Source organism: Xenopus laevis, chromosome 4L, assembly GCF_017654675.1.
Source record: "Xenopus laevis strain J_2021 chromosome 4L, Xenopus_laevis_v10.1, whole genome shotgun sequence".
Classification (NCBI taxonomy): Eukaryota; Metazoa; Chordata; class Amphibia; order Anura; family Pipidae; genus Xenopus; species Xenopus laevis.
Genome location: NC_054377.1, coordinates 50,561,259 through 50,584,750, shown reverse-complemented (window position 1 = coordinate 50,584,750; position 23,492 = coordinate 50,561,259). Strand labels below are relative to the sequence as shown.

The 23,492-nt window shown below is 38.9% G+C and overlaps 1 long non-coding RNA gene across 1 annotated transcript in view; it reads right to left on the bottom strand.

The window, feature by feature from the left end:
• Positions 1 to 8,352: 8,352 nt before the first annotated feature.
• LOC108714049 overlaps positions 8,353 to 23,492 on the bottom strand; it is a 97,081-nt gene continuing 81,941 nt past the window's right edge. Inside the window, exon 3 of the long non-coding RNA XR_001935292.2 lies at positions 8,353 to 8,411. This is a non-coding gene — a long non-coding RNA (uncharacterized LOC108714049). The remainder of the gene's footprint in view (positions 8,412 to 23,492) is intronic.

Sequence of the window (23,492 nt, the reverse complement as noted above, 5' to 3'; positions counted from 1 at the left end):
AAAGTAACTCAAGTGGTTTTTCTAGAGACGATAATATTATCAATATTTAGACAAAATGTGAACAAGCTCACACAGCTCGATGGCGGGTTGAAGAAAACAGTGTGCAAATAATGCCTACAAGGCCAACGTATACACTACTACAGCGGTGGATACGGATTACGTAAAATATATGAATGCTGCTTGAAAAAAGTGACTCCGGTGTTTTTTCTGGAGACGGTAATATTATGGATATTTAGACAGAATGGGAACAAGGTCACACAGCTCGATGGCGGGTTGAAGAAAACAGTGTGCAAATAATGCCTACAAGGCCAACGTATACACTACTACAGCGGTGGATACGGATTACGTAAAATATATTATGGCTGCTTGAAAAAAGTGACTCCGGTGTTTTTTCTGGAGACGGTAATATTATGGATATTTAGACAGAATGGGAACAAGGTCACACAGCTCGATGGCGGGTTGAAGAAAACAGTGTGCAAATAATGCCTACAAGGCCAACGTATACACTACTACAGCGGTGGATACGGATTACGTAAAATATATTATGGCTGCTTGAAAAAAGTGACTCCGGTGTTTTTTCTGGAGACGGTAATATTATGGATATTTAGACAGAATGGGAACAAGGTCACACAGCTCGATGGCGGGTTGAAGAAAACAGTGTGCAAATAATGCCTACAGGGCAAATAATGCCTAAAAGGTCAACTTATACACTACTACAGCGGTAGTAAAATAAAAAAAAGTAAAAAAAAAAAAAATGAATATTAAAAAAAAAAAATTAAAGTTGGTGCTGCTGAACTACTAGGAGCAGCAGATTAGCACACCAGTCCCACTCCCCAACACTGCTAGACTAATAGCACTGGGCTCTTATAGTAGTAGTAGTAGTAGTAGTAGTAAAACAACAAAAAAATAAATAAAAGCAGTCCTTACAAGGACTACTGTTATTGCAGCAGTCAGCAGATGAGATCAGAAGCAGGACAGCTGCCCACTGCAGCTACATACAGAGCACTGCAGTAGAAGGTAGATTACTAGCCAGCAAAGCTACCTACTGTAAGCTTAAATGTCCCTCAAACCCCTGCAGACTTCTGTCCCTCCAATAACAGAGCAGTATCAAAACGATTACTAGCCAGCAAACTTTCAACTGTCCCTGAAATCACTAACAGGCAGCAGCTCTCTCCCTACACTATCTCTTCAGCACACACAGGCAGAGTGAAAAAACGCTGCAGGGCTTCGGTTTTTATAGGGAAGGGGAGTGGTCCAGGGGAGAGCTTCCTGATTGGCTGCCATGTACCTGCTGGTCTGGGGTGAGAGGGCAAAAAAAGCGCCAACAATGGCGAACCCAAAATGGCGAACGTCGCGCGACGTTCGCGAACTTCCGGCGAGCGCGAACACCCGATGTTCGCGCGAACAAGTTCGCCGGCGAACAGTTCGCGACATCTCTATCTTTGATAAATATATCCCATAGAGTATCCAATAATGGGTTGCAATGCGAGTGCCTGGGTATTAGATTGAGTCTGTATTCCATTTCTAGTTAAAATTAGCAACAGTATGATATTAGAGGAGATGTTAAGGGGCACTGACTGAGTTTTAGTTTGGTTAAGTATATAGCCCGAGAGTATGCTAAAATTCTGAATAGTCCGATGAACATTGGGTAAGGATATGGCAGGGTTAGTCAGAGCCAAAATAACATCATCAAAAAAAGGGCTATTTTATACTGGGATGTTGAGAGTTTTACTCTCATTATATCAGAATTATTGTGAATGGGTGCTGGGGTTCTATACTAAGAGAACACAATAGGGGGAAAAGAGGACACCCTTGTCTTGTTCCGTTTGAAATGCTGATTGGTTTACCTGCCTGTCCTGGAAGTTTAAGGTATGTTGTGGGATTGCTATAGACATTGCGTAAAGCTGATATTTATGGGCCAGTCAAGTTTAAATGTGCTAAAACAGTAAACAAGTAGGACAAAATGAGCCTACCGAATGGCATCCAGGCTAAGAATAGCAGCAGGGGTCCCTGACCTAATATTATTCCTATTGATAATGCACCTAATTTTGTCCCCTTCCTGATGACCATGATGACCCATGATCCCACTTAGGTAAGATAGGGGCTAGTCGATTAGCCAAAATTTTGGAAAATATTTTCAAGTCTGTGTTAAAAAGGGCTGTTGGCCTTTCTTATTCCTAATGGCTCTCCTTTACTTTCAGCAGCCTTTAAGTCGGGTTATGGTAATGGTGCCCTGTACTTTTTACATAGTAACATAAAAAATAAAACATACACCTTGATAAATATGCATTTATTTTACACAGCTTTTTACAACATTTATTTTTTGTCTTTACGAAGCTCTCATAAGCTAGAGACAGCACCTTCATGGCTGCTCTCTCTCCCTGCAGCTATTCCTCCACTCTTGCCCCACTCCCGTCTGACTGCCAGATTAGATTTCCTCCTCTCTCACTCCCTCTAAGATACTGCCTCATTGCTTTTGTCTCAGGTCTTACTTCCGTGCCCATCTCCGTCTGCTCTGTTTGCTTACCCACCTCCCATGATACCTCACTGACCTTCTTTTCTTCTTTGCATAGTCTCGCTCTATTCTTGTCCCCCTCCCACCCACCATCAAGTTTCGCTCTCGTCCACTTCACATCTTCTCCATCTGGGCCGCCTTTCCTGTGTCCCTCCCCCTCGCATGGTCTCTCTTGGTTCTTGCTCCCCCTTCCTTCCACAGTCTGTCCAAATTTTCACCTAACCTCCCTCTCAAATCATGTTCCCTCTCTCGCCTCCAATCTCTGTTCCTGGTTTAAGTCTCCATCTTTCCTTGGCCTTTCTCTTTTGATGTCAACCATGGCAGGCAAGAAAAAACAAAAAATAATTTAAGTACATGTACTTCAGTTCTTCTCAAAAGAAGGGACTACAGAGGTAAAACTACAGTAAGGAGCATAGACTACAGCAAAGGGGACAGAAGCAAAACAGACTTATTTTGTCATACATAAAGCAAAGCCAGACATCTTTAGGGATGAAGAAACAGTCAATTATAATGCATAATGTACCCCCTACTGTAATTTAAAAAGATATTAGTAGTCACCTCAGAGTTACGTGACCTGTTTAAAAGAACTCAGCCTTCGGGTTCATGTTTTTATATGGTCACATAACTCCTCATTGACATAATATCTTTATAAATGAAAATATGGGGTACATTATCTACTATATACAGTGTGGTCTACTGAAGATTATTAAAATATAAAAGACTAATTTTGATAATGAGGGTGATGGCTAATTAAAAATATAAAAAATTTAATAGTAAATAGTTGTAGGGGCAAAGAAGAAAAAAAGCAAGTGAGGAAAGAAAGTGTGTGGTTCATACAGTATTCTTGTTGATGTAACTACTGAAGACAGCGCTCAGATACTTCATGTACGTAAACACATCATACAAACTGATTCTTTGATACATCTTGTGTTTGTTATTTGCTCTGGTTTTCTGCTGGGAAACACTGACAAATTTACCCTGAAGTACATAAACATTCTTTATGCTTTTGAACATTTCACACTGATTTTCAGCTGGAGATCTTCTAGTTAGGAAATATGAAACTGTTATGAAATCAGTGCTGATTAATGGTACAGCCTTGACTTACAGAAACCTGCATGGAAGAGACTGGATTTCTTTGATCACATATTGCATTTCCCTTAATTTGTTTGATTTAAGAAAACAATATAAATGGCCAGTAAAACCAGAAAATAAAAAATTATCCTATATGGATTTACATATATGAACATATTTACCAAAAAGACAACTCTTCATAAGATTGCCCAATAGTTTATACTGAATATTTTTGTGAAGAATTGTCTTTTCATTTGCTTTACCTTCTCTGCTAAACATTGTCCTTAATATGCACTTAGAGGGTTTCTGTCATGATTTTTATGCTTTACTTTTTATTTCTAAATGATTTTAGAAATTATTTTACTGTGCAAATAATTCACTCTGACATTTAAAATTTTATTCTTGAACCACCTAATGTAATATTGGTGTGGAGGCTGCTATCTCAGTGCATTGTGCCTGATTCTGAGCTTTGAGAAGGAGCCAGCACTTCGGGATAGAACTGCTTTGAGACAGCTATTGTTTCTCCCCTTTACATTTTACTTCAATATGAACCAAGATATGAGAATAGCACCCAAGTAGGAAAAGCTATACCCATGTCTACTACAACTTGGGTCGTATTGAAGTACAAGTCATATGGTTGGGGGCACCTGGGAAATAGACATCATGTCTAGCCCCATGCCAAAATTCAGAAATAAATAAAATCAGTTTACTCTTTAAAAAAACAGATTTCAGTTTAGAATTCTGCTGGAACAGCACTATTAACTGATGCATTTTCCCGTAATAGCTGGCTCCATTAAAGTGCTATTTACAACACTACTTGCAGCTATAAACATGTTTCTCTTCTAAAAAGTTTGTGTCTGCTTGCCTGCATACAGCACACAGTACAAAATACTTAGAGCAAGGACCCAAGACATCTAATGAATTATAAACGGTGTTACATTACTGTGATTATCGCCGTACCTGAAATGAAACATTTACACCCAAGTTAAAGCTTACAAACACAACTTGCATGTGATTTACCTTTGAAGATGCAAATTAAGGACAGCAAGCTGAAGCATAAGCTACTTACCAGGGCCTGCAATTACGTTGGAATTTTTGCTCTTTGTAACTTGCCCTAGCTTTAGTAGCAATTTACTCTATGTTGTTCTCCATCATTTATAGAAATGTTTATTTAAAAATAATGACCTCTAATATTACAGGAGTCCCATACCCAATCACAAATATGTACAGTACTAACTAAAGTCTGAGTGAATACAAAGGGACCAGGCACTGAATGCTTAAAGCTTTGTTTAATCAACAGAGGCAAGCCTTGAAGGGGCAGATAAGCAAAGCCAATGAAGTAATATCAGAACCATTACACAAGTAGCCCTGGTGCTCTTAGGGAGAATCTTAACAGGAAAAAAGTCATGAATCACCTGTTAACCTGTCTGGAAGTATTACCAATGATTGTCTAGAGGAGGTGGTAACAGGTTGCAGAATTTTTACTGCTTAGGTTCTCCTTGAGAGCAGCATGGAAGCCAATATGTTACATGTCCTATAGCCTTTCATATACAGGTATGGGATCCTTTATCTGGTAACCAAGAAATATCTGAATTACAACAAGTCCATCTCCCATAGACTCCATTTTAATCAAATAATTAAAATTTTTAAAAAGTATTTCCTTATTCTCTGTAATGAGAAAACAATAGCTTGTACTGGATCCCAACTAAGCTAAAAGTAATCCTTATTGGAGGCAAAACAATACTATTCGATTTAATTAATGTTTAAAACATTTTTAAGGTATGGAGATCAATAAAACTCCAGGTCCCGAGTCTTCTGTATAACAGGTCCAATACCTGTACAGGGCTTCAAATTGCTCCTCCCTTTAGATGAATACATTAAAGCATTTTTAATGCAACCCTGCAATATTTGTAATCCTTTGCAAGGTGTAGAGCAAAGCAATACTACAGGCATAGCTTCTGTATAAATGGGCAACTAAGGGACAGAGTCGTACTCTTGCAATAAAATGAACCCCAAAGACCTTTTTAGCAGCATGCAGTAAATGTAAATGACCCTCTCAATCTGCCCTGTTCTTTGCCTCATGAGTCAATAATCCTGAATGTATATCTAGAACTCCATCCATAAAGAAAGGCAGCACTGTTGTTTTCTTTATCACAAGTGAAATGCAAACATTCAAGTGACCACCAGAAAAAATATGGGGATGTATTGTTGATATTCCTCCAATAATAATATTTTTTGGGCTAACTCCCACTGCTTTGCAGTGCAACCATAATAAGGTGATTTCCCATTGATCTACGGGTTTTCTTGTTAAAAAATATTCTGATGGCAGACATCAGAAGAACGCAATGATTTAGAAATAAAGGAAGTTAAGCTAAACAAGATGCTTTACCCTTTCGACCTTCATGTGTGATGCAGCTTAATTGTGATGGAAAGATTCTCTGCTGAGAATGAATTCCACCCAGCAGCCAAATTACTTCATATATTACTTCTGCCAGTGCACAGATATTTGAAAGAATAGCTCACAAAGTTAATGTACACTGGGTAATGTTACGGAAAAGGACATTAGAGGTGATAATAACCTTTTGTATTTACAGATGGAGCAAATTGCACTTTTTTTTCTGATATACCATAATTTGCTATAAGCAGAGGTTTACATGAGATTTCATCTGCACTTTGGCTTTAACAGATTTTAGAGATGAGTTTAGGAACACAGATGTACTGAATTTCATGGTAGAAAAGAATGTGTTTAATCTCTCACTGTCTTGCTAAGGTGCTAATGGACAGATTTTTTTTTTTGGTTTCCGTTAACAAGATTTATTATATATTTTAGCATTCTCAAAAGTAAAGGCCAGTAGTTGTATAGTTATGCATTTATTATCAGCTTACGCATCCTTTTACAGAATGTCTACGTAGATTAACACACTATCCCCCATATGTAATAAAATGCGCTGAGTTTGCCCAGTAGCAGTAACCCATAGCAACCAAAAAGATGTTTGCTTTTAAACAGGTGACCTGTAAATTCTACCTGCTGATTGGTTGCTATGGATTATTGCACCTGGGCAAATTTAGTGCCTTTTATTACATAATCCCCTTACATGTTTCTACATTTCACTGATGTCAGCCCTTAAAGGAGAAAGAAAATAATTTATACTTGGAGGTGCCAAAAGTTAGGCACCCCAAGTGGTTTAGTTTACTAAGCTGACACCCCGGGTCGGTGCTCCTATCAGCAGAAAACAGCAAAGGCGTGGGTTCCTTCCAGGGACCACCACGGAGCGGTCGTCTCCTTTGCTTTTTAAATTTCCCAGGGCAGACGCATGCACAGTAAAATTAAATAGCCGGCTTTTTCATTAAAGTTCAGCTTTTCCCACTACTGTTCATGCGCAGAAAAGAGGATCACTCCATGGTGCTCGCTGGAAGAACCCTGGGCCTCTGCAGATTTCTGGTGATCGGAGCACTAGCTCGGGTTGTCAGGTAAATAAATACAATCACTTGGGGGTGCCTAACTTTTGGCTCCCCCAAGCCGAAAAGCGCTTTCCTTCCCCTTTAACAATTTAATTTTAGAAAAAAATGTTCCGTTGTAGGACCCCCACAGTCAAAACTGAGTAAAATACAATGGTTAGTAGTAATTCATCCTCCTCAAAAAAAATCAAATTGATTAAATGAAGAAACAAGGTAATGCTGTGTTATACATTTAGGTTTATATTTATTATTAAAGACAACCATCAGCATTGATGTTGCTTATGGCAACTAGGGATGTCGCGGACTGTTCTGCGGCGAACTTGTTCGCGCAAACATCGGCTGTTCGCGTCCGCCGCAAGTTTGTGAACGTCGCGCGACGTTCGCCAATAGGCGTTCGCGTCAAAATCGTTCGACCATTCGGTCGCTAAAATCAAACGATTTTCGTTCGATTCGAACGAAAATCGTTCGATCGAACGATTAAAATCCTTCGATCGTTCGAATCGAACAATTTTCGGATGTTCGAAGTTCGCGAACTGTTCGCATTTTTTGCCGGTGTTCGCGAACGGCGTTCGCGAACACATTATCGGCGGTTCGCTACATCCCTAATGGCAACCAATAAGGTATTTGCTTTTGTTTTCTAAATTGTAGGTGCCCTCTCAAATCTAACTGCTGATTGACTGCTATGAGTAACATCAAAAGTAATTGTTGTCTCCAATGTTAATAAATACGTCCCTTGCCTTTGCACTCACCCTCTGACCCCCCCCAATTACCTTTGTTCTTCTTCCTTTCTTTTCTTACTTCTCTCCCCTTTAAGAAATCTGGAAAAGCACCGTTAACAGATTAGGCAATCCCGACCATGTAACACAGGTAGAATTAAAGGAAATGCAGATAAAAACGATAGTGCCACATTTATTAGATAACTGTGAAGGTTTATTTGCTCTATAGAGTTACATGTACTGTATTGAAAGTCCTACAATTCTGTTTGCCAATCTTTGATAATGTCAACAGTTTTATAACTCACATGCTCATACGTGTGCTAATACTATGCTTGTTCAAGTTTTACGGAAAATAAAAATCTTTAAATAAAAAAAATAAATAAATACGTCCCTTGCTGTATGAGAGGGGGGAGGGGGGTTTCTGTGTGCTAGGTATTTAGGGAGCCAACTTTTTTTAAAGGCTAATTTGTGATATATACCTGGGTACTGTAACTATTGTATCTGAACCAGCCAGGGACAGCCAAAATAATAATCTATCCCAAAAAATTACATCACACACATTTGAGCTATGGTATATATGAAAACTCACCAGTTTCATTGCCGATATTCAAGCCTTTTTTTCTCATTGTAGTCAGAATACAGTCAGTTTTCTGTGGAAGAGAATCCATCATATTTTGAGCTGTAATACGAGAGCTTATTAAAATAGCAGCTTACACTGAATTTAAAGGGGTCCCTCTGACTCATGCAATGATATACATGCCATATCGTACTATAATGAATGGCAAAGTCTGAAAAAAGGGATTTTATCACATATATCTTTTTTTTAATAATTAACAGCTTGCAAAGATATAAGGATTCTTTTACATTGACAGTAGAATATTCAATATTCACCAGCACATCCATCTCTCCAAGATTATTTGCTTGGTGCCCAGCCTGGAGGGTTAACACCCTCCTGAGAATACGATGAAGAAATCAGGATGAACCCCTGCTATTTATTACTTTACTGCAACATTTCAGGGGCACATCCCTTCTTCAAGTAGGGGTTTCAAGCCACTCACTATTTTTTCCTTAATTTTTTACTCAATCCCAGACATAAGCACAAGAGCGCTAAGCAGAGCAATAAGACCATGCTTGCTTGTAGCTACTGCATGACGTGTAGGGGTGGGAGAGGGCACATCTACTTAATTTCCTGTACTGCTGCTCCTGAATACAACACTGCTGAATGCAGGCACTGGATTCATGGAGAGTACATGTTGTGGAGCATGAGATCTATGGCAATTTTTCAAAGTGCCACCAGTGTTTGCACCCTGCACTGTACAAGTAATAATATAATTTAATGCACCATTGCTATAGTTATGTTTGATTTACTGTTATTTACTCAATGTTTAAACAATATTCTGTGAGTTCCTTGCCTGAACCCCAGGCTACCTCCTGCTTCACTTACAGATGTTTTGAACGTTAATCATGTTTGCAGATCTTGCTTTAGTTAATCCCATCCTCTGCTCCGTTGAACTTTTAATTGTTCTCCATATACCCCATAGCCTCCAGGGATCCTGTTTAAACTAACGTATTAATTTATTTTCCTAGCCTTGCCCTTCTATAAATTAATTATAGTGACAATGACAAGCCTTAGTCCAATGTCAAACAAAGCAAGAGATCACAAGTAACTCTGTTAGGTGGACATGGAAAGGCGCTCTTTCCTAATGTGTTTAAAAGCCACAAACCTGGTAGTGTTCATGTTAATTATTAAGAGCTTGTCAGTGAATCTCTACATAAATTGCTTTCTTCACATACAGAGCATGTTAATTCAGGTGGGATTCAGTGGGATCAGCATCATTTTCAAGATCATTGGATGGTAAAGTACGATATGTTTAAGGGTCAGTGAAGTCAGTAATCTTCATAAAGAAGAATATTTTTGCAGAGAAGCATAATTTTCAATGTGTTGTGTAAAATAATGTGTTTATCAGATATCAGGAATATAAGGTAACTTTCTTATATGTCAACCCTGGTACTGTACAACCTTGTTTTCAAATATTTTTCACCTAAATAGTGAATTTGCATAACCTTTAACTTCTGGCCAGAAAATATTCTAGCTCTGACTCGCACACATTTACTTTTGCTTATTTCAGTGCAAACAGTATTTTATGTGTACAATTTCAAATACATTTCATTTCCCCTTAGTTTTTCCTATTTTAAGAATAAAAAGACAGTTTGCTGCACAAGTAAAAATGACATCCCAACATTTCTCTACCCGCATCTTTCTTAGGATACAAGGAGAAACTCATAACCCTGATTATGCCTAAAAATAAATATCTCATCCAAAGACTCATGATGAAAGATGACCTGTCGACCTATATGCATTTACCTGAGGCCTTAGTTTTGCTCATCACAATCTGTAGGAATGTGTTATTAATGAGCAGGGCAATATCATAGGTATACTACTGCCACTGGATAAGCACAACATTGTTTTATAGATGCAATTTCAAATTAGCTAATGAGATACACATTGTGAAACAAGGGAATTTGGTAAAGATTGTTTATATTTCCAGCTGTTTAGTGGCTAGCTTTTTTTTAATGGACAGGGTGATAATACATAAAGGGCAAGGTCACAAGCATGATAGGAATCCAGAGATTACGATCAGTGGTGGTAGCTGAATTACATTGCTATTGCTATTTGTTCTAGCCTTTAGCATGTTATGTTGCAATGTTATCTCATGCATTGAGCACTGTTATGCAAATATGTTGACTTTGACGTGACTTCTCTTTCAGCCTTTTTCCTGCAGATAGATTTACCCTTTACCATTATGCCTATGGCACATACAGTTGATGTTTCTGATTTCTGTAGCCCTCATAAAGAGAACATCAGAGGGCCTATAGTCAGTCAGACACACAACTGACGGTTTGGAAGGGCAAAAGAGCTATTGTTTATGGAGATAGTGGCTACCAGCTTTGCATAAATGACTATTGCTTATATTTTTTCAAATATCAATATGGGTAAGGGTAACTATATAGAGGGACTCGGTTTGTATGTCTCTCATAGGGTTAATTCTAAGGATCCTCTATGACTACTTTCATGGGGCCTGTACACCTCAGGCTTGGACACATTACACCTACCTCTAAGGGAACACAAATCTTTATAGCCGATTCCTAACCCCACTATATCTATAGAAGCTTTATGCATGACAGTTTACAGTACCTTACAGAGTACATGACCTACCATATACACTTTAGCTCCCACTGCATATCTATTTAAATTAAAACTGGATGATCTTAGAGAACCCAGAAAATACATAGCAATGGTGTTTGTGATCAGTAATTACGTTATTGCTTAAAAAAACCCAAAAACGACTATAGCGTAAAACATTTGTAGCTGCATAAAATAAGGTTTTTTCAATGCTTGAGAGGCATTGTACTGAACATTAGTAAAGACAAGCAATCATTGGTATCGGACTAGTATCCGGAACCCCATCATCCTAAAAACTCCAAAATATAACAATGTCATCACAAGTACATGATACTGTTTTAATACTACAGAGAAAATTTTAATGATTTATTTAAAATGGAGTCTATGGGAGATGGCCATGTCGTAATTCAGGGCTTTCTGGATAATGGGTTTCCTGATAACGGATCCCAGAATGCAGCATTTTTCCCTATAATTCCAGTGTAATTCCAGTGTAATTCCAGTGACAATGCATATGCATACTTGCCCAGGATTTGGAGCATAGAAACTTCTAGCAACCTCTATAGCTCATATAACGGAATCAGACTTAGAACCCCCAATGCTGTAATGCCAATGTGCCATCCACTGGCACATAAACCCCACTGAGACAGGGACTAAAGCGAACAATAAAGCATTCTCTTTAAAGCAATATAGAATGTGTTAGCAATATATAAATATAAATTATGGATAATATTATCATCCACTTTAAGTGCTGAAGACATCCAAGTCTGTGGATGACATTGCCAAAGATTATTCAAAAGCATCAGTATCACTTAGTTTCTGTCTTTAACATTAAAGATCCATTCAACCTGCTTTTGGGCATTTGATTCATATGAAATTATGATTTTCCTTCCTTACTTTGGGTAATGTTGCTGAGTCACACAAATACAGAGAGGATTTTCTTTTAACCTTCATGTAATGTGCAGAGAGATTATGTCTGCGTATAACTTTTTCGTTATTCATAGATTATATCTCTAACCTTCTTTTGGGTTTGATCCAGCATGTACTGTACTTTCTTACAATAAATACAGTGATGAACTGTTAAATGCATATCTCTACTGCAGTTTTAGCAATGACATATCTTCGAGATTTGAGGCTTTTATGTTCTTACATCAATAATAGTTGCTACACTATTGAAGCTGCATTATTTCATTAAAAAAAATCAAAGCAGCCATTGCCACCATAACCCAAGCAAATCCCTAAAGGGCTGCTTGTAGCCTCGTGCTTGCTACTACTATTGTCTGGTTTTATATTCTGCATCATTATATATTCATCCCTAATCCTGTCTGTGCGTTGACTCCTTTTTAATGTGTCTTCTTCTTGCAATTAACACTTTGATATTAGTTTGTCAAATAGCATGTTGTTTCACGTACTGAGGCCAAAAGATTTAAGCTGAGACTTGGCTAAGAAAATATGTGCTCATTTATTATTGTATGCAGTAGGGAAGACACTCATTTACCCTGTCCTTAACTAAATAGCTTCTAATTGCCTCAGCACTCGTTTGGAAAATGATACTGTTTTCATTGACATTTGGATAAAACACTCTCAGTTGCAGATTGAGTTGAGCAAATTAGAAGAGGACCCATTATGCTGAAATTCCTAAGAATTAGAATTACAAATGTACATTTCCGATGATTTGTCAAACATCTTAGGAATTCCAAAATTAGCTGTTGGATGGAGAAGAATCCTTTTGTTAATATGCTGTTGCAGTTTATATAGAGTATACAAATGTAATAAAATCAGGTGTCACTTTTAATTTTATTCACTATGCACCCTATTTATTAGCAGTAGAACTATATTTTCACCACATATTAGGCTCCAATGGTTGACAGATTATAAAAAATGTATATCGAGATTTATGAGCTCAGTAAAACTTATATGATATATGTCTGCTACTGTTTTGCTTCTAGACATGCCATTAATCCTTGGTATCAATGATAAATAAAAAGTTGGCGGCCCTGCAGTTTGACAAAAACTGTTTGCAAATATTATAATATGATGATATGGTATTACTAAGTTATTACCAATACCAGCACATTGAGAGTTGAAGAGTCAGATCAATGTAAGATGAAATTTTAGAACCAGAAGGATTCCCAGCAGTTCAATCTTTTTTCTCATTTATCAAAACTTTCCTAGCTATATTGAATATATTCAGTGGATACATTTAGCCAAGCTGATAGGGGTCAGTTCATCAAAAGGTGTTTGACTGCTGTGACCAGTTGAACACATTAATGTCTATGGGGTACAGGTATGGGATCTGTTATACTGAAACCCGTTATTCAGAAAGCTCTTAATTACGGAAAGCAGTGGCATTACTAGATTGAGCCAGGCCCCCCTGCAAAAAAATCTTCAGATCCCCATCTTCCCGCCCACTTCCACCCATGTCGTACCCCCACCCTGCCCTCTTCCCGACTCCGCCCAGTCCTGCCCAACATGCATCGCCCTTCCTTGCCGCAGGTAAGAGAGCGGCTATAGAGTAGGTTTTTTTTTAATTAACTATAGAGGAAGCAGACCCCACAGTCCAGGCCCTCCTGTTCCCTGCCTCCCTTGTGACTGCAGGGTCTGTTCCTCTATAGTTATACCCCTGACGGAAAGGCTGTCTACCATAGACTCCATTTTATCCAAATAATCCACATATTTAAAAATGATTTCCTTTTTCTCTGTAATCCAAGTCAGTAACTTGTACTTGATCCAAACTAAGATATAATTAATCCTTACTAGAAGCAAAACCAGCCTATTGGGTTTATTTAATATTTAAATATTTTTCTAGTAGACTTAAAGAATAAAGATCCAAATTATGGAAAGATATATTCTTCGGAAAACCCCTGGTCCCGAGCATTCTGGATAACAGGTCCCATACCTGTACTAGTGCTCAGTGCAGTTCCTCAGCAGCATTGAATGTTAAAACCTGCTGAAATCCTTAATCCGTGATGCAAATTGCATGCTGGGAAGGATTATTCATATCATTTTTGTGAAAAGCAAAGCAGTGCTGGTGAGCTTTCTAAAATGCCTATTTTAGATCTAACCTGACAGTTAGGGGCACATTTACCTAGAGTCAAATATCGAGGGTTAATTAACACTTGATATTCGACCGAAGTAAAATCCTTGACTTCGAATATCGAAGTCGAAGGATTTTGCGCTATTCCTACGATCGATCGAAGGAAAAATCGTTCGATCGAAGGAAAAATCGTTCGATCGAACGATTAAATCCTTTGAATCGAAGGATATTCCTTTGATCAGGAAATTGTTAGGAAGCCTATAGGGACCTTACCCATAGGCTAACATTGGCCTCGGTAGGTTTTAGGTGGCGAACTAGGGGGTCGAATACATTTTTAAAGAGACAGTACTTCGACTATCGAATGGTCGAATAGTCGAACAATTTTTAGTTTGAAACGTTCGATTCGAAGTCGAAGGTCGTAGTCGAAGGTCAAAGTAGCCCATTCGATGGTCGAAGTAGCCATATTCGACCATTCGAAATTCGAACTATTTTTCCTCTATTCCTTCACTCGAACTAAGTAAATGGGCCCCTTAGTAAGGAGATTATATCAGAATGCTACATGTATGTGCAGAAGTTGATGCAGAAGTGATGGAAATGTTAAACGTTAATAGGTTATTAGGCTGCATGTCAGCATAATAGAGGGATAAAGAACAATATCCACATGAGCCACTGAATACCATTACTATTATGTGTAAAAAAAAACTCAATATTTTTTTAAAGATTTTTTTTTATAATTTTTTGTAGTGGCACAATGCTGCCACTAGAAGCTACATCACCGATCTTACCTCAACATTGGACCTATCTTATGTTGTGATGGGCATTGGAAGTAGTCAGTGTAGGTGAGGAATTGAAATTAGTCGGTGTTGTTGAGGCATGGGAAGTGGTCAGTGTGGCTGCACTAGAGGGGTATTTTCTAAAAAGTGGCCCTCTAACATATCTTACGTTAAGCTACTTTAACTTAGACCAGAAGAGACTGCCTTTCAGTCAGGCTATTAGTATTCTGCGCATTATTTATACCCATAGCCCTTAACAATTTAATCCGTGGTTGCTAACAGGAGAAACATCCTTTGTATATCATGTTACTGGGAGAATTAAAAAAGACGAAAAACAAGAAAGGACACTGTGAACTTAAAATATGTTTGTACAATTGTTAACATCCCTTCTACATTTCTAATTATCTGAAAACTCGACAGCATGGCTGAAAAGTGATTATAAGCTGGAGCAGTGGCACGCCTAAGCTTGACTACACTGGGTATAAAATATTCTGTTTTTTCATATTAATGAGTTCTCTTTGTACTCATTTCCGTCCTCTTTTAAAAGGGAACTAATTCTCTGTGTAGGGTACAAATAACATTTGCAGATGAATAGCCATTTCATGGTATAAAACTTTAATACAGAGTTACAGCAACTTAATTTCTTTGTCCGCATTTATTTTACAAGACAGGATGCCCACTGGGTAAATGGATAGGCTGTACATCATTGATGAAAAAAGGAAATTATTAAAGGAGCAGTTCATTCTAAAAATAAAAACTGGATAAATAGGCCTTATAAAGTATTAGCAAAATGTTTTTATATAGTTAGTTATCCAAAAATGTAATCTATACAGAGGGGAGTGCCTAGTAACCAATCAGTGGAAACCAAGAGAGCTACAAAGCAGGACGCTCTGGCTATTATGTTAGACATCCAGTCACTCCAGCTTTTATAGATTACATGTTTGCCTAACTAACTATATTGTAAACATTTTTTGTATTTTGCACAGTCTATTTACCCAGTTTTTATTTTTTATACTAAACAATTCCTTTAACATTGGAACTCCACAGAGTAATGCAAATCAAAATGAAGTTTCAAGATTAGTTATAAAATCATAGGCCTTGCATTTTTTAAACTAAAAAGAAACACTAATTCCAGACTATCAATTCAGATGCTCTCCCTCAACCAACATTTAAATCTAGTAAACTATAAATTACCAAATCAGCTAATGGAGTCAATCTTTCATACAAGAGCATTCTATAACTGGATTTCTCCCACAGTGAAGAATCATTAGACTCTTCGTGTTTACTATGCAACTATTAACCATAAGGGAAAGTCATAACATTAATTCAGAGAGCATATCAATACACCTGATCTGTGGACTTTGGGAGCATGAATAATAACATTGATTGATGTCTGGGAAAAAAAAAGAGACAGAAAAAACAAGAACAAGACTATAAATAGTGTAAGATATGTGTGTCAAAAGTGCACAATATCATGTGTAGTGATGGGCGAAATGGCGAAAATTTCACGGCCATTTGGCGAATTCATTCGCAGCAAATTTGCGCCTGCCAAATAAATTTGCCCATCACTAATCATGTGTACTTTACCAGCATTAGGCTGGTGAAATAAGAAACTCCAGGGAAATGTGTATTGCTGCAGCTAGTAAAGCTGTTTTAAATGGTGAACCAGTTTAGTAAAAGCTGGATTATGGGTCCCTGGAGTGGACGGAAGAGAGCAGGATGGGCTTCCATCCCTTGCTCCATAAGCTAAAGGCAGTTAGAGGTAATTAACTACAGGTATGTGGTAGTTAAAAGGAGGTGTGGAGCAACACCTCAGGGCTGATTCCCCCTGGAGTGGAGGAGGGTGAGGGGCCATGCATAGGAGTGCTTGTGAGCACCTGGGAACAAAAGTGTGTTTCCCCTGACTTGGAGAGAGCTCCAAAGGTCTGGTAGAGGACCAGAGAAACCACTTCCAGGAGACAAGAGTGTCTCAAGTGTTCCCAGAGAGGATTCTGGGATTTGTGGTCCGCTGAAAGACAGTGAGGGCTAAACTCAAACGTGAGTAAAGAGAACACCAGTGAGGGTGTGAAGCGGGACTGTTTTTGGTATGTGATTCACCATGTGAAACAGTGGTCTGAAGAATTGTGTTTTGTACAAATAAAAGCCAGCAAAGCGGCAATTTAAACTCTTCAAGGTGGTCAGTCTCGATTTCTGTGCTAAAATCTGTGCCGTGGCCTTGGGTTTTGCTACCAGAAGCTCACAATAGTGATGGGTGAATCTGACCCATTTCGATCCACCAAAAATTTGTGAAATGGTGAAAATTTGCCAAAATGCATTGAAGTCTATGGGCGACAATATTTTTTTTGATGCGCAACAAATTGCCTGACAATCTTTGACAATTTTATTCACCAATTATATGAGCTTAATTTTCAGGGTGAAACATTTCGCTCATTACTACTATAAACAGTTCAGGATGATTTATCAGGTTTGGTTTTTTTTATGTATGTAATGTATGTATATGTAGTGCTTATCTTTATTCATATAGTGAGGCTTGGATTTGTGGCAAGACCTCAAAGGCCCGGGCCTAGGGTGGCAGAATTTCAGGGGTGGCATGTTGCCCAGCCACATTTGGATTCTTTCTGAGCACTAGAGACACCATGCCACAGTCTCAGCGCTGCTCCGGACGTGACTGTTTAAGATGTGCACTTGCACATATACAGTACATGCACACACAGGAAGGGGAGGTGGACCCGGATGGTGACAAGGAGGGAGATACAGCAACAGGGAAGTAGACTCAGAGGGAGAAGGGGACAGGGAAGGGGATGAGGACCGGGAAGTTGAGGGGCTACAACCGGAGCCATCCTCGGGGTGCCGAGTTTATAAAACTGGCCCTGTATATAGTGCTATATTGTACATGGGCCGTATACAGAATAACTGGGTAACAGAATAAATTCTATATAGGAGATCTATAAAAAACATGACAGTAAAGTTGTCTAAATTAATAAAATTAAGACCATCTGCAAATTTTTTTTGTACGATCATTATCTACGGTATTCAAACATTTTCTATTAAAGTGGGTGGAGTGTTCACATTTACAATCGCTCGAAGTAATAGGTTTCATTTGGTCTTTATTTGCATGTTTGCTTTCATTATTTGCATTTTCTATTTTGGTTCTTTCCAGCCTGCAGCTCAAAATGCTGTCTCTCTTTCAAGTTTACTGACCCTGACAAACAAAAAACAAAAAAAAAACAACCCAGATTGATTGGTTTTAGTTTTACTGCTGTAATGCACCACTTTTTTGCTTCCTCTGTTATTCCTTTTCCATTTTTATTTCAAAACTGTTCTCTAGTTGCCAGGGAACTTCCCCCCTAAAACCAGATAACAATATAAACATCAGGCCTAAAAGCTGCACCACAAAACTTAATTAACAACAATAAATGCATGAAGACTAATTGCAAATTGTGTTTGAATAATGCAGCTTACAATATACTGAATGAGTAATGAGCTCATTCATTCAGCAAAAAAAGTGCATGAACACCACGAAAATATTTCAGAAGTGGAACAACTCCGGCTAAAAGTGTCAGCTGATTTGTCAAGTGCCAGAACACCTCCCTCTAACTTTACTACACAAGAGAGGAGAGCGCTCAGTTCTCTGAGTAAGGACCCGAACATCACTATCCTGCAAGCAGATAAAGGGCGATGGACAGTTGAGCTCAACACAACTGACTACGATTGCAAGATAACCAATCTCCTTAATGGTTCATATGTATTGCTATTTGAGTAAAGACCCAACCAGCGGTTACAAGAAAAAGGTGATAGGTTGCCTACAACAACTTGAAAAGGAGAAAGCCATTGATCGAGTTTTATACCACCACCTGTACCCCAGAGAAGCCACACCATGCTTATACGTACTCCCAAAGATACACAAAGAAGGAGCCCCACTAAGACCAATTGTCAGCAGCATAAATTCAGTGACATACAGCATTGCAAAATTCTTGGCTAACATCTTAACCCCATTGGTAGGCAATACAGTGCATCATATCCAGAATGCCAAAGAGTTTGTAACCAAGATTCACGGCGTTACACTAGAGGCAGAAGAAACAATGGTATCATATGATGTCACTTTGTTGTTCACATGTATACCTACTACAGAGGCAATTGAGACTGTAAAAAAATGACTGCAACAAGATAACACCCTCAGCAGCAGAACGTAGCTCAGTCCCAACCAAGTATGTTTGTTGCTAGATTTGTGCCTTAACACCACATACTTCAAGTACAAGAACCTTTTTTATAGACAGAAACATGGCTGTGCAGTGGGTTCTCCAGTCTCTCCCATTGTAGCAAACTTGTACATGGAGAAGTGGAAAGGAGGGTCTTACTTACTTTCCAGGGAACTACACAGAGTCACTGGTTCAGGTATGTGGATGACACTTGGGTCCCTTTGTTCCATGTTGATGGATTGGATTGTGGGATAAGAAATCCCTCTGTTTTCCAAAGTGGGTGGTGGACAGATTCTCTGGAAAGCAGGGAGGCTTCAAGTCCCAGAATCCATCACTTCACAATGGGCAAAATTGAGGGAGCTGTTGAATGACACTGCTGAGCTCAATTATTAACACCACACAAATCTTTGATTACACAAGCTCCCACATTAAGATGTTCTTAAGATTAAGTTTTTCATGAGTGTTTCTCCATTTAAATACACCCTTCACTTATGCTCTCTGTCCTCTTCCTCTCTGTCTTCTCTTCCTCATAGAGTGCAAGTTTTTCAGGGCAGGGACTGCAAAATATGTATTGAAACTACTAGCACTTAATATTTATTCTCACATTTTAATTTTCATTAAATGAGCCTTTATTAAATGTCTTCTAAATCGCAATATATAGAGAAATATATAGAAGACAAGTAAAAATGCTGAAGAAAGGATTCAGGCAAAACAAACATTATAAGAGTAACCTCCATAAAATATAGTTCTGTAGATCTGGAAAAATATTGCTAGGTTCTGTATTCACTTCTGGTGTTATTTCTGGGTTCTCCTGGGATACTGGAGCCTTCAGATCATTCATTACACTTAGTTTAGAAATACACAACTACATATAAAACAGCACTGGCTGGGTTTGCAATGTTCATACTATATATCCAGGACAAGACATGTTGTTTCCATAGAAACACCGGTTTTTGAGATTTGTTGAAGATTTTCTCTGGTCTTTTGGTTGATATAGTTCAGCTGAACAGATATATATTTACAAACAGTTTATATTGACAAACTTGTGTACTTGAAACAGAGGAATCTAATTGAAAATAGAGATCACAAAATTTTGATAATTGGAAATACAGTATACATTTTTTTCTTTAAAATGAGACAAACGATATTCACTCAGGTGTAACAATATGTTAGGCACCCTCTGGTGAATATAATTGCTAACCTTACACCCTCACAATACCTTGAGCACAGAACTGCCATCATTTCCCAATGCCGCATAGATTATCTGCAGTGTCCTGGATAGTTTGCATGAACAGCAAAAAGCAGAATTTGTAAGCTTTAAGTTACCTTACTGCACATACATGGTGTCCAGGATAGTGGAGAGGATTGCTGGGGCACTGGCAAAAACGCTGGTCTAAGGTCCAAGGTTAGTGATTATCTTTACTGGGAGGTCCCATTGGCGCCCTCCAGTGAATATGCCTTTACTTGTCCGTTAAACAACTAACTGAGAATTAGTAGTGCTATTATAAGGTAAGCTGGTAGGTAAGGTAAGGTAAGCTACTTATAACATCATGTCAGAAAAGGTAATGTTTGATGAAAAGCAGAAGCCATATGATACTGATCAAATCAGATTTAATCATGAAAATGCCAACAGCAGAAGATGAAAATTTAAGGCAAGTCAATATCAACCAGTCATTGAAGAAATGGGTAAAATAATGTAAAGTCCTTAAGTGGGCAAGAATCAGGAAAGGTGGCGAACAAGAGCAGATCCATGAAGCAGGTGGTGGTCAAGACAGGCAGCAATCAAGTGTAAGCCAGTGTATCAGGCAGAAGTCAGAATTGGGAATTCAAACAAGAGGGTACAGGCAAGGTGGCGACATAGGCTGTAGCAGAAACAAGAAGCAGCAGAAACAAGATCACCAAACTAATTTTAACGATCTAGCAATGTGATGAAGAGACCAGTTGAAGAAGACCCATAATGATGAGATTAATGACATCTGGCCTTATTGAGTTAAGAGGAGGAGACGGTGAGATTAGCAAAGCCCCCCAGTGGCTCAGCAGGGGAAAAACATATGTTAGCAGCCACACAGACTAGAGTTTGAAACCCCACAAACAGTGGACCAAACTTTGGGAAGGCTGGAAACAGACCAAGTCGAAGGAGGTCTGGCACCTGAAAAGTATGCATATGGGAATAAAGTGGAGCAAGCTGCTGAACTGCAGGCATAGGTGTCAATGAAGCCAAAGAGCGGCCTTTCACAGAAATAAATGTTGTAAATATTTAATTTTAATCAGAGTCAGGAGCATCTGGGCAGGAGAATTGTGGAATGGGGAGAGGGACCTCCTTATTCTGGGGCATGGCAACAGACAGTGGAAGCTAGGAAGACTGAACAGCCATTTCATGGTAATGGAAGTAGAAGAAGATAATGGAACACTTGGAGAGAAAACTGCAGTAGATTTTAAAAGTGAGATGGCATCATCCAGAGATGCCCTGTAAAATTATACAAAATGGTTGCTGGCACCCTCAAACAAAAAGCAATAACATTTCAGCCAAATTCTTTTATGTACCACCCCACAGGTACAAATTATAATGAAGAAACAAGAAAGGGTGACAATGAATGGCCTGTGAGTTGTAACCCACCTTGTTGCACCAGCCTGCGCAGGCACCTTATCGCCACATTCACAGCTGCTGACAAAAGGACTTGAGTGGTGTTGTATTGAGTTTTTTTTCCAACTCTTTATTAAGGTGCAGTATGCTTGGCTGGAGCCCTGTAAGACAGCAGGGAAAAACACTGCCACAATGTACACAGCAAGGCCACTTGTGACATATGGTATCCCAAAACCAAGAGCAAACCCCAAGGTCCCGGTCTCGGCTTACACTTCTGCCTATAGCATCCAACTTTGGGAGGAGTCCTCCGCTACTCAGATGCTGCCAGGACGTAACGTGAGAGAACCAAGGGGGAAGCTCTGGGCAGGCAGAAGAACTGTAATGTATATAGGAAGGTTAGGGAACAAGGAGAGTGGTCAAGGGACAGGCTGGGTCAATACCAAACAGACAATGCGGTACCAAACCAGGAAGCTGAAGCGTAGTCGATGTCACAGGCCAAGGTCAAATACAGATCAGAAGCGCAGCACCGAATCAGGATCCAAACAATAGTCAAACACAGGCAGGGGCCAGTTGAAGCAGCTGTAATGCAAAGTCAGGAACAGGCAAGAATCAAAATCAAATACTGGAACTTAGAAGCGCACCCAGGAACTATGGAACATAGACCTATACTGGGCAATACGTCAGATCAGAGTAGAGGTTTAAACAAATTACCTGTGGCAACAGGTGAAACAAGCCATGATTACTAGTAATTACCAAGCATATCCATAGGAGTGAACCAGGGCCTTAGCTGTCTGCTTGCATAGAGCATTGTTAATACAGACAGCACAGGAACACCAGGTCCCTGGTTCAACTCCAGGCAGTTTATCACACCACCTCTCCCATAGATCTTGATGCACTGGGTTTTATCACAACTAAAACAGTGATTGTATAGTGGTAGCAAGGTTTGCATAAAACAAAGTAAACAGAAATGGAAATAGTAGACCTGTAAACAGCAAGGAAACATACTGCCACAGTCATGTGCACAGCAAGGCCACCAGGCCACTTACATAATAAAAAGCAGTTGTAGTAGATATTTAGGATTTTTAGAGTAAACAGTATACTGTATATCGGTTTGTGTATGCCCCCCTTAATCCTGATGTAGACATTGTGCTAGGCAGCATAGTGGAGCAATGTTTTGAGGTCCGCAAATCAGTTTCAGCGAGAGCACAATCTTTAGAGTACATGTATGGTCTACCTGTGTTTGTTTGGGTTAAGGCCCCCATACATGGGATGATAAAAGCTGCCGACAGACCGAGTCAGCAGCTTATTGGCCCGTGTTTGGGGCCATTTTCCTCCTCAATCTCCCAAGATAAATGGCTCCTGACTGAATTAACCCTAGTTTGTGTGACTGAGAAAGGGACATTAGATTGCTCCTTTGAGCTAACAAATGATTAGTGATCGGCTTTTGCCAAAGAATTTGTGGATTTACAGTGAAATTCGCGAAACAACGGAAAATTTGCGAAATGCATTGAAGTCAATGGGTATTAAAATTATTTTGATGTGCATCAATTTCGACGTCCGCGACAATTTTTATACGCGCGCCTATTTTGTCCAAATGCATTAAAGTCAACGAGCGCCCATATTTTTTTTTTAGTGCCAGATTTTTTGCCAGTGAATAATCACTGCAGTTTTGAACTTATTCGCTGGTTGAGAAAACAAAGAAATTTGTGCCTGGCGAATTTATTTGCCCATCACTACAAATGATCTATGTCTGTACTCACAGGAATGAAGACTGACCCTAAAAACAATAGAAATACTGCTTTAATGAATGCCCAGGTGCAGTAACGATATCAAGCAATTAGCAGCTAGCAGTTACTATGCCCCTAATATGTTAACATCTAATATGTTGATATGGGTTATTGCACCTGGGCTTTTATTTTATATGGGGGGTGTTATTTTCCATTACCGGGGGTACAGA